Consider the following 11,471-nt stretch of genomic DNA (forward strand, 5'->3'; position numbering starts at 1 on the left):
CGTTTTTGATTCCGCAGAGCGTAGTTGGGATGGAAGGCATCCACCCCTGGCTTCCTCTAAGAAGGTCTCTAGGCAGTGGGTTTAAGTAAGCCTGCAAAAATTCTGGAGCCGATTTCAGCTGGGGCTGAGTACCAGCTAGGGCCTAGGGATCCAGGGTCTCTGCTTTAATCCTCCTGTCACTGGAAATCACTGGCCTCCAGAGATTTTTTTTTTCCTCCACTGGGAGAAAGGGGTTCAAATCCCTAGCTACCCACGCCACCCCCCCTAAACCTATACACATACACCAACGAAGGCACTGCCGGGGGCACAGACATGCTTTGGCTGTGAGGCCCCTCCGGAGGCCTGGGGTGTGAACAGCTGCACAGAGGGCTGTGTGATGTGGAGTCAGCACCTTAGGAGGTGGGAGGGGGGCGGTGGGCAGAGAAGGAAGAAGCTCAGGGTCCCGATGGATCAGAAGAAGGAAAAGGGGAAGAGGCGGTCAGGTCACGGGAGACGAGAAAACAAAGATGACCAGAAAAGGGCCAAAAAGCAGAAAATGTAGAAAAGATGAGGGCAGCAAGAGAAAGAGGCAAAACAGGATCTGGGCAACCACACAAAACAGGAAGGAGACAGAGCGGAAGGAGGGAAGGAAACAGGAAAGAGAGTGAGATGAATGGGAATGGGAAGGATGTGAGCAGGGAGAGAGGGGACAGGATGAGGACACCAGGGGACAGAAGAACTCAGAGAAAAGTGGGAATTGGGAGCCCCTGGGATGATCCTCAGTGCCTGACAAAAACGAGGCGGGCCCAGTACACTGTGTCGGCCACGTAAGTCAGGAGGTTGATGGCTGTCCGGATGGCCACAGCCAGTTGTTGGTCGTAGATGCACATCGTGGAGGGGAGCTCATCACTGCAGCTCACATCGCTGGACCGCTGGGGCTGGCCACCGAACTTCTTGCTGAACTGGTACAGCGGCCAGAGGACCAGGGCACTGGCGTAGAGGAGGACGGAGAGCAGACTCAGCCCCAACAGGAAAATGCAGAAGATGGGCTGCCTATTGTCGCAGTCAACCAAGCCCAGCAGGAGGGCCATGGTCCCCAGGAGGAAGCAGATGGGGTACACGGCCACGCACCACACCAGGGCCGGCTGGGGCTGGCACAGGTGGGGGCTGCAGATGAAGGCGAAGATGACACTGGCCACGAAATTCTGCAGAAGCTTGAGCAGGCTATGCATGGTACCCATTAAACTGGTGAGCTCACCTGGCAGGTAACAGGCCCAGGTCCAGACCACTTCGGTGGCATAAGCCACAGCAGCGATGCAGGAGAATGCGGTGGCAGCGATGGCGTGGTCCCGGGTGGGGCCCTGAGGCAAGAACTGGATGTAGGTGATGGCAAAGACGATGGAGGCCAAGAGGCAGAAGAGGGTGGCGTGGCAGGCATGGTTGATGGAAAAGTTGTACCAGTAGAGGGGGAAGCAGGACTGGAGCCCACATAACTCAACTATGAGGATGATGAGGGTCACGACGAAGCAGAAGCACCAGATGAACAGGTACCAATTACTTATGGCCCCGCTCCAGGTGCCCACGCAGGCCACCAGGGAGAAGGCCACACAGGTGGAGAGCAGCTGCAGGAAGCGGAAGAGTCTCAGGATCCAAAACCGGGAGCCCAGACTGGAAGACGGTGATTCGGAGGGCGTGGTAGTGGACATGGTCAAGAGGGTCTCCTCAAAGGCATGGCAGTGGTCTTCGCTGAGGACCCATCAGAGAAAGATCCGGCTCTGGAGGGGATTAAGTCACACGCCTGGAGAAGGCTCGGGGGCCTGTGGTGGCTGAGGCTCAGGATGTGTGGAGTCTGAACCAATGGCTCAGACACTTGGGTAACAGCACAGCCGCTCCAGAGTGATTCTCCCCACACATCATCCTTGGCCTTGTCAGGAGACTGTCTTATCACAAAGCTCACAGCTGGGCTGGGTCTGGCCTCAAACCCATGAACATTTTTTTTTATCTCTTTGAGCTGTGGGCCATTATCTCCAGAGACAAAGGGTACAGTGGTCCTTATCTGCAATCCCACCCCTCCAAGTCAATGAAAATAGAAAAGAATACTTAAAAAATTGTTTGATAACAAGGTTTAGCCAGAAAGGACCTGAGACAATTTATGGTCTTTAATTCATTAGTGTGAATGTTCAAAAGTTCAGTTGCAGAAACACTAACGTGTTTGATTACAAGGCACTTTCAGACCCCAGTGGGATGTTATGTCATATAGAGTATATGTACCAAGTCACCTGTCTGAAGCTGCAAAATTGTGAATTCTGTAGCATATCTGATCAGAAGGGTTTCAGAAATGGATTGTGGATTGTACCACTTAACCCCATTTTACAGGAGACAAAACTAAGGCTTAGGGAATTAAGTCCCTTCTCTAAGGTGGCATGGTTAGGAAGTGGGAACCCCAGATAAAAATGCCAAAGCCATGGGTTTGAACCCTTTGCTCTACAGCCCAGCATTTCAGCAGGGCCCGTTGGTGGGAGCCCAGGACCAAAGCTTGGGCTCTGGGAACCCAGGACACACCTTCAGGGCCATGGGCTCCTTCCACAGCAACCCGAAGAGACACGTGTTCCGGCCTTTCCTCCCTGCAGCCATCACTAGAAGGAGCTGCCGTCTGAGGTGACCCAGCCCCACCCGGAGGAGGGCAGCTTCAGGGGTGAACAGGGATTAGCCATGGGGTGAGAGCAAGGCAGTGGGGACAAGATGATATGGGAAGAAAGAACTGTTTTGAATCCTCCCACAGTTTTGCCTTAACATGTGACTCTTCCCCATTTGAGAAGGGAGAGAGGCACCAACCCAGCATTACTCCAAGGTGGAGCATCATGGAGGAACCACAGAATAGATAACATAATGTTTGGCTTTTAAGCTCCAAAGCTGCCATCCAGGTGCTAGTCTGGAAAGTTCTACAAGTAGTACTACTCGAGCGAGGATTTTTCTGGCCTGGGAGATTGGTGATTAGTGTCCAAGCCGGGAAGAAGGGAGTGGAAATGGACAAGGATGTTGTGTCTGGATGCTGATGCGGAGCCTTTCAGGGCATCCCAGGGAGGGGGTGGAGGATGGACGGATGATAGGCCCCCTCTTAAGGGCAGGAGCTGAAAGAGGAGGCACCTGCTGGACCTCTGGGAGGTGACAGCCCTGAGGATGCACTTGGGACTGGGGCGGGGGCGGCAGAGTGGAGATGAGCTGGGGAGGATTCCGGGGTCCGAGTGGCCCCGAGGCAGCCCGGTAGGTGTCTTCTGACCCAGAAGGGATGCAGGCATGGAGCCCACCTTCTCCATGGAGGAGGGGCTGGAATGGAACTGAGGGAGGGAGGACGGGGGCCTAAAGGGGTTTCAGGGTTGGGACAGGGGACACGTGGCAAGCATGGCAGGGACCATGGAGACCAGGGAATTGCCCAGGACACCTGCCCAAGACGGTCCCGCCAGCAGGGCTGCAGTCCTGCCTCACACAGGGCCTCCTGCAAGGGTCCCAGGGTGTGGGGGACGGAGAGCTCCTCCCCAGCCTGCTCCCTCCCCAGGGACAGCTGCCCTGTTTCAAAGGGACTATTGACTGAGAGGTGCCCCCAGGGCTTAAGGGTCAGCACCCTGAGCCCGCAGCCAGCTTCCTGCCATCAGGGGCCTTGTCACCTTTGCTGATAATAAACCCTGGAAAAAGCTGAGGCTGGAAAGAGAAACACAGAGCAAACCCCGAGAACTTACCTGGACTCACACGGCTCCTTCAGCCCAGTTGCCAGTGGAGCCCTGGAGCCTGCTGGCCTTCCAGTGGGCACTGCCAGGGGTGGGGTGTGGGCAAGAGGCACTGGATTTAAGGGAGGCTGGGGGTGTCACTCTGTCCCTGAGTTTCTTCCCAACTACTTCCCAAACTGACCCTGCGATTTACACCTAAGGCTAAATGACAGCTTTGGATGCATTTAACGCCACAGAGGGAGGGCTTGGAGAAGGAGAGGCATGGGGGTTCCAGCTGTGTGGCCCTGGGTAAGGCATGTGCCCTCTCTGGGCCTCAGTTCCCCCACCTGTAAAGCAAGAGGTTTGCCTGAGTTTCCCCAAAAGCCCCTCCTCCACTCTAATCTGTGAGCGTGGAAATGGTGCCCCCGTCGGAGCACATCCTACATGTGGCTGAGCCCTGCCTGCCCAGTAGCCGGGCGTGCTGGACTCGCAAGACAGTGAGCCGGGAAAGTCATGGCTGGGAGAAAGGAAGGAAGGAGGAGGGGAGATGGACACTCGGAGTTACAGGGAGCCTGTGGGGCCTGGAGGAGACACTTCGTAGCTGGATGATCCTGGGCAAGTTACTTCACAGAGTCTCAGCTTCCCCATCTGTGCACTGGGCTTAATACCTACTTTGTGTCAATTAAATGTCTGAAAGAATGAGAAGGGCTTATCAGAGGGCCTGGCACATGGCCCGCTCAGTTCATGCCAGCTGCCTGTTCCCCTCAAACAGGACCCAGAAGGCCCTGACCCCACTCTGGACATTAGCACATGCAAGCTCGATTTGCTTCAGATCAGGGGTTGCAAGCCAGTTTGTACTGGAGGTGGCCCGGGGATGTGTTTGGTTTTCCTTCCCAGTGTTTTCAGGAAGAGATGGTGTAAAATTGGTATTATTTCTTCTCTAAGTGTTTGGTAGCTGCAGGTTTTAATGTCACATGAAAATCCAGATTTTCAGCTCCTTTTGAAGCGTCAGGAGATCTGGTGTCACTGCGCTGCGTTCCTTAGGAGGGGGGGTAGCTGGAGCTGAGCAGCTTCTACACCCTTTACGTTATAATGTTTTTCATTCTTCATCTCTGTTTAGTATTTTCTATATTTTCTTATTCTCATGTATAAGTGACATAAAGCAGGACTCTGATCATATCTCATGTGCCTGGTTTCCCCCCTTCAGCGTGGCCAGGCTTCCTGCCTGCTCACAGGCGCGTCCACCCCCGCCCCCCACCCAGGGAGCATCCACATCCTCAACCTCAGATAAAACCTTCAACACATTTCACGTGCTCTGAAACCATATTTAGACATGTGTGTACATATATGCATACGTTTGTAGGGCGTATCTGTAGATTTTTTTCCCCCGATTATAATCATGAGACCATGTCATGCACACTGCATTGTGCTTTTCTACCATCCCCCGACAGATGCAGCTGGTCCTCTCCACTGGGCCTTGGTCCTCTCCATCTCCTTTACTTATCTCCTTCCCTCCCAGCTCCTGTGGGCATTTGGACTGACCACCCTTCTCTAATCAGGGAATCATACTCTGTGAGTCTCAGACACTGGGGGACCACAGGATTATGACAAGGGGTCCCTTGGATCAATGTGCCCATGTGCTCTAGAGCAGGAGGTCGGCAAGCTTTTCTGGAAACTTTTTAAAAATACGACAAAGATTATATTTTTCATTTCTGGAAATTAATCTTGTTCTCCTAGGGCTACTGCAACAAATTATCACAAGCCTGGTGGCTTAAAACAACAGAAATTTATTCTCTCACAGCTTTGGAGGCCACAATTTTGAAATCAAGTTGTCAGCAGGGCTTTGCTGTCTCTGACGCCCCAGGGGAAGGTCCTTCCTTTCCTCTTTTAGCTTCTGGAGGCCCCTTAGCTTGTGGCACTGTTACCGAACTCAGGCTCGGCGGCTCGTCAATCAAGAAGCCAAATACTGAGAGACAAGTGTTGGGCTTTGCCTAGAACAAGGTGCCGTTCATCGCTGTCAACATAATCGTCACCAACGCCTGTGCATCAGCCCATGTTGGGCAGTGAGTTGAAAAAAATACTAATGATCGTCTCCACCATTTTTTGTGGATCATCTCAGTATGGAGGATTGGCGTTTTTACAGCTTAGTAGGTCTGAGGTGGAAAACGGAGTATAAGACCAATAACAGCCAACTGGCTGTCCTTGTGCGTTCAGACCTCCTGCAGGGAACTGTCTTAGTGGAAATCCACCCCCCCCCACCCCTCCGCCTCCCCCTGTAGGGGACACGCTCTGGCCAAACTGAGTGCCCTGTGGGGTCTTAAAGGGAGAGACTACTCCAGACCTCGTTTCTTCCGCATGCTGTGAGGGCGCTGAGGCTCTGCCCGGTGCACTAGAACTCTTCCTCCTTCCAGAGACCGGGGGGAGGGACCCCGGGCAGCCCCTGCTTCAGGCATCAGGATAGGAACCACAGCAGCTGGGGTGGATTCCAATTCCCTAAGAAGCTGACCCCCTCTTCTTCCTCCCTTGCCTGCAAAGACCCATCTGTAAAGGGAGTGGGCTTTTCACAGCATAGTTTCCCTTTTTTAAGGGCAGTTTTCCCTTTTTTTTAAGGGCATTAATTTAGTGCCCTTGTTGGAAGAACCCTTATTATGGAGTAACAGGAAGGCCTGCACATGGAATTTCCTTCCACTTACCAGATCTTTGACAAAACAGTTCTAACTGCAAAATAGTGGAGTCAGTTAGAGACCCATTCAGGGGTCACCGTTCTTCAGAATCGAAAACATACATGGGCCAGGCTGCATTAAAATAAAAAATAAAAAAAAACATTTTTTTTTCTTGGTTATAAGGTCATAGCTACAGTTTTGCCAGGCTGCCAAGATACGTCCTAGTGGACTTCTAGAAGGGATGGATGTAGACCCCACTTCACTCGCTCCCCAGAACAGATTTCAAAACAAACAAACAAATTCTCCCTCGGGGAGATACTGGTGCAGTCATAAACAAGCCACTACTCACTCTTGCAGTGTCCAAACTGATCCCAAAGTCCCAAAGGGCAAAGAATATGCCCAAATGGGTGGGAAGGGGGCTCCGGGGTGCACAGCCCTGCACTCACTCAAGAGCTCGGCTGCTCCTTCAGAGGCCAGCTTCCTTCTCTCAACAGAAAGCAGAAGCAGGCTGTCGGCAAGGAGTGGGGAAAGACAGAGAAAGTTCCGGAAATGAACAAGTTCGGCAGCTGCTGGCAGATGCCTGTAGATCCTGGCCAGAAGCAGCTGGCGCCCCGACCTTCCCAGCTGCACTCCCCTCCTCACCCCAGGACGAGGTGGAGGGGCCGGAGCCTCGGGGACCTGACGCCTGCCCGGCTGCACGACATTGTCACCCAGCTCAGGCTCGGCTGTCGATGAAGAAGCCAACACTGAGAGATAAGTGTTGGGTAGAAGAAAAGTAGCTTTATCTTAAGGAAGCCGGCAGCCAGGGGAGAAGGGGGTTTACTGTGCAAAAGAACCAACTCCTTATGTGCAAGTTTCAGCCGGATTTATACAAGAAGGGAAGCAGGAAACGCTGCAGGCTGCGCGCTGGGGGTGCCCTGCTCTTCTCTTTTGGAGACCTTTACATTAACCACGAGGCGCCTTGCTGGCTTTTAAACTTGAGTCTGGTCCTTACACTGTCCAGATCAGAGGGTCAGTGTTCTAGGGGTCAGTGGTCATATATTTCTGGAGAAAGAAGAACAAAGACAGAGCAAAGCAGGCAAAGCAAAACAGGAAGAAGTCCATCAAACCCCAGAGCTGTGTTTAACTCTTCACAAGGCTTTGGTTGTAAAACAAGCAAGGTTACAACACCAGTGACGGTGACCTGCCTGATCATCACTATTACCACGTGCTCATCATCCTCAGACCTGGGCTCCGTGCCCATCGTGGGCTTCCCCCTCCACCTGCTGCGGCTGCTCTCCACTTGCGTGCCCTTCTTGCTGGTGGCCAGTGAGGACACTCTGAAGGGTGACGTAATTAACTGGTGCATGTTCATCGGTGCTTCTGCTTCACTGTGTCCCACATCATCTTCATGGTGGAGTTTTGTGGGCTCCAGTCCCGCCTCCCTTGCTCCTGGGACGGCTTTTCTATTCCCACGCCGTTTACTTCGCTGTCGTCTGCCTCTCAGCCTCCATCATCTTCCGCATCACCTACATCCAGTTCTTGTCTCCAGGCCCACCCGGGACCACGCCATCGCCGTCACTACATTCGCCTTCATGGCTGCTGTGCTTTACACCACTGAAGTGGCCTGGGTCTGTGTCTGGCCTGGCGATATATCTGTGTGCCCACGTTGCCAGGCATGCTCAGGAGGCTGGAGACCACTGTGGCCTGTGTCATCTTCGTCTTCACCGGCAGCCCCCACCTGTACCAGCCCCAGCCGGCCCTGGTGTGGTGCGTGGCCGTGTACCCCATCTGCTTCCTCCTGGGGGCCATGAACTTCATGTTGAAGGGGTCTGAGTGCGACGAAGATAAAAAGCTGCCTGTCCGCTTTCCCCGTTTCCTGTCGGGGAAGACTGTGCTCTCCATCTTCTTCTACACCACTGCCTGGTCCTCTGGCCTCTCTACAAGTTCAATGAGAAGTTTGGTGTCCAGCCCCAGTGGTCCAGCAACGGGAGCTGCAGAGACAGACTCACCTCCTTGGTGTGCATCTGGGACTAACGACTGGCTGTGACCATCTTGACAGCCATCAACCCGCTGATTTATGCAGCCGACATGGCATACTTGGCCCAAGAGGCTTTTGTAGGGACTAAGGATCAACCCAGGGGCTCCAGATTCCTCTTCTAACTGCAAGTTTCTACACGGAGCTCTGATGTCATCTTCCTGGCTCCCCTCTCTCCCTGCTCGCATCCTTCCCCATTCATCTCACTCTCTTTTCTGTTTCCTTCCCTCCTTTTGCTCTGTCTCCTTCCTGTTTTGTGTGGTTGCCCAGATCCTGCTTTGCCTCTTTCTCTTGCTGCCCTCATCTTTTCTACATTTTCTACTTTGGGGCCCCTTTTGGTCATCTTTGTTTTCTCGTCTCTTGTGTCCTGACCGCCTCTTCCCCTTTCCTTCTTCTGATCCATCGGGACCCTGAGCTTCTTCCTCCTCTGCCCACCGCCCCCCTCCCACCTCCTAAGGTGCTGACTCCACATCACACAGCCCTCTGTGCAGCTGTTCACACCCCGGGCCTCCGGAGGGGCCTCACAGCCAAAGCATGCCTGTGCCCCTGGCGGTGCCTTCATTGGGGTGTGTGTGCGGGTTTGGGGTGTGGGGTGGGTAGCTAGGCACTGGGCCTCCTTTCTTCCAGTGGAGGGGTGTGTACAGTGCACCTCCCCTTTAAGTTAAAAAAAAACCCTCTGGATGTCAGTAATTTCCAGTGGGCGGGAGGATTAAAGCAGTGACCTTAGATTCTAAGGTCCCACCTGGTGCTCAGCCCCACCTGAGACTGGCTCTAGAATTTTTCCAGGCTTACAAAAACCCACTGCCTAGACGTCACCTTAAAGGTAGTTGGTATGCCTTCCAACCCAGCTACTCTCTGGGGAATCAAAAAAAGGACCTGGCAAAAAATCACAGGGTCTTGGAGACAAACGTCTGCAGTGTTTGTGAGGGGCAGCGATGTGACCCTCCTGCCTCGGTGTTCAAAACAACATGTCCTGCCTGTGCGGGGAGAAGAAAACGGCCACTGCCAGCCTTAACGGTGATATTAGCCTGGGTGTTTTATTTTTCTTTTCTTTTTTCAGAAAAATGGTGAAGATAACACTATTTACTTATGACCTGATTAACGTCACAGGCTCTATTATTTGTACTCGGCCTTTTTTACAAGATTATTGTTTCTTGCATTAACAAATGTGTGACTGAGCCTCTGATAAAAATAATGATGACCAGGAGGGCAAATGAGGGTCAGGAGGGCAAAAATTACTGGGTGATCCTTTTTGTAACAGGGAAGCTTCTTTTCAAATTTTCTTGGGCAGGTGGGTTGGGGGGTGGGCGTTGCTGCGGCCACAGTCAAACTGCACTGCTTGAATGTGTTTCTCTGTGCCTCTTGCTTTCTGCTTCTCTGGGACTCATGAATAATGTGACCTATAAAATGTATATAATTTTTAAAAAATTCCCCAGGACTTCGTTTCCCATCAGCTCCTTCTTCCAGTAATAGAAAAAAATCTTGTCCCTTATCCCAAATCCATAATGTTCTTTTTTTTTTTTTTTAACTTTTAAATAAAAAGAAAAAACACAAACCCCACAAAATCACCAAATCCTAATTGCTTCAAATTTGCCTAGAGCTCAGAGGCAGCCCAGCTGATTTCCCTCCTCACCCAAACCGCCCTTTCTGTGCCACCATCATTCCACCATCTCCTGCCCTCACCTCAGCCAGAGCCTATGGAGTGGCCCAGCCTTAGGAAAGGAGAGGTCAGGCCCCACTCCAATGTCCAATATCCTGTCCCCTAGCTCTTAAAGGGGCCCTGCCAGCTCCTGGATGCCTCTGTTTAAAGGTGTGTGTCTGTGTGCATGCTGTGTGTGTGTGGGCACACGTGCGTGTGTCTGTGTGCATGCGTGCATTGAGACCAGCAGCCCTTTGCAGTAACTGGTGACCTGGAAGTCACACCAAGACTTCTTCCTCGACTAAGCTCAGCCACAAAGGCTCAGAGCCCAGCATCCTTGTGTCACCAGGGCCAGAGGGGCCAGGCAAGCAGAGCTCTGGGGGAGAAACAGGGGAAGGACCCTCACTGCTGCCACTCACTCCAGTCCTGGGGTGAAGCATGTGATCTTCACCCAGTGGCAGGTTAGGTGGAAGGGGAGGGCTCCCAGGAGGCGATACCTATGGCAGAAAAATCTTAAGAAGCAATGAAATAAAATTCATATTTTAAGGCAAGACAAGAAAAATTTCAACATAAAAATTTTCTCTGCCCATTTGGGCCTCCTCCCTCCCTTCTGGTGTGCACTGTGCATCTGCACTGTGCCTTAACCAGACCTCCCTGTGGGCAGAAATACCTGCTCCACCGTAAAGATGAATTTTTCTTTTTCTGGCCCCAGCCACATAACTCCTTAGAAGATAACACTACTTACTTATGACCTGATTAATGTCACAGGCTATATTATTTGCACTCTGCCTTTTTTACAAGATTATTTTTTCTCGCATTAACAAATGTGTGACTGAGCCTCCGATAAAAATTATGATGACCAGGTGAGTTGAAACGATTGACCTGATGTATAGTCTATAAGAGCCATGACTGTAATAGTGTGACTCTAGATATGGGAAGAAGCAACAGGAGGGAACCATTTCCTGGAGCTGACAGACTAGTAAGACACGTGGTCCAGAGGCACTTGGCTACTGTTACCAGGACTAGATGAGTAATAGCACATTGACTGGTCTATCAATGAAATCCTCAGCTGACCTGGGAATCAGCATTCCTGGGACAAAATGGTCAGGAAATGCCTCGCAAACCTTGGTCGAAATTAAGACCAAAATGGAGGGGATTGTGTAATAAAGAATGTTGCCCACCGAATGTAAATTGATACAGCCACTATGGAGAACACTATGGCGGTCCCTTAAAAAACTAAAAATAGAATTACCATATGATCCAGCAATCCCACTACTGGGCATATACCCAGAGAAAACCATAATTCAAAAAGACACATGCACCCCAGTGTTCACTGCAGCACTATTTACAATAGCCAGGTCATGGAAGCAACCTAAATGCCCACCGACAGACGAATGGATAAAGAAGATATGGTGCATATATACAATGGAATATTATTCAGCCATAAAAAGGAACGAAATTGGGTCATT

At 51.8% G+C, this 11,471-nt stretch overlaps 1 pseudogene across 1 annotated transcript; it reads right to left on the bottom strand.

The window, feature by feature from the left end:
- Window positions 1-684: 684 nt before the first annotated feature.
- On the bottom strand, window positions 685-2,780 carry LOC309625168 (myeloid-associated differentiation marker pseudogene; annotated as a pseudogene). Its single transcript has one exon. The product of its transcript is annotated as a myeloid-associated differentiation marker pseudogene (transcript).
- Window positions 2,781-11,471: the final 8,691 nt, after the last annotated feature.

Source organism: Balaenoptera borealis (genome assembly GCF_965194805.1).
Source record: "Balaenoptera borealis genome assembly, chromosome: 3".
NCBI classification, from domain to species: Eukaryota; Metazoa; Chordata; class Mammalia; order Artiodactyla; family Balaenopteridae; genus Balaenoptera; species Balaenoptera borealis.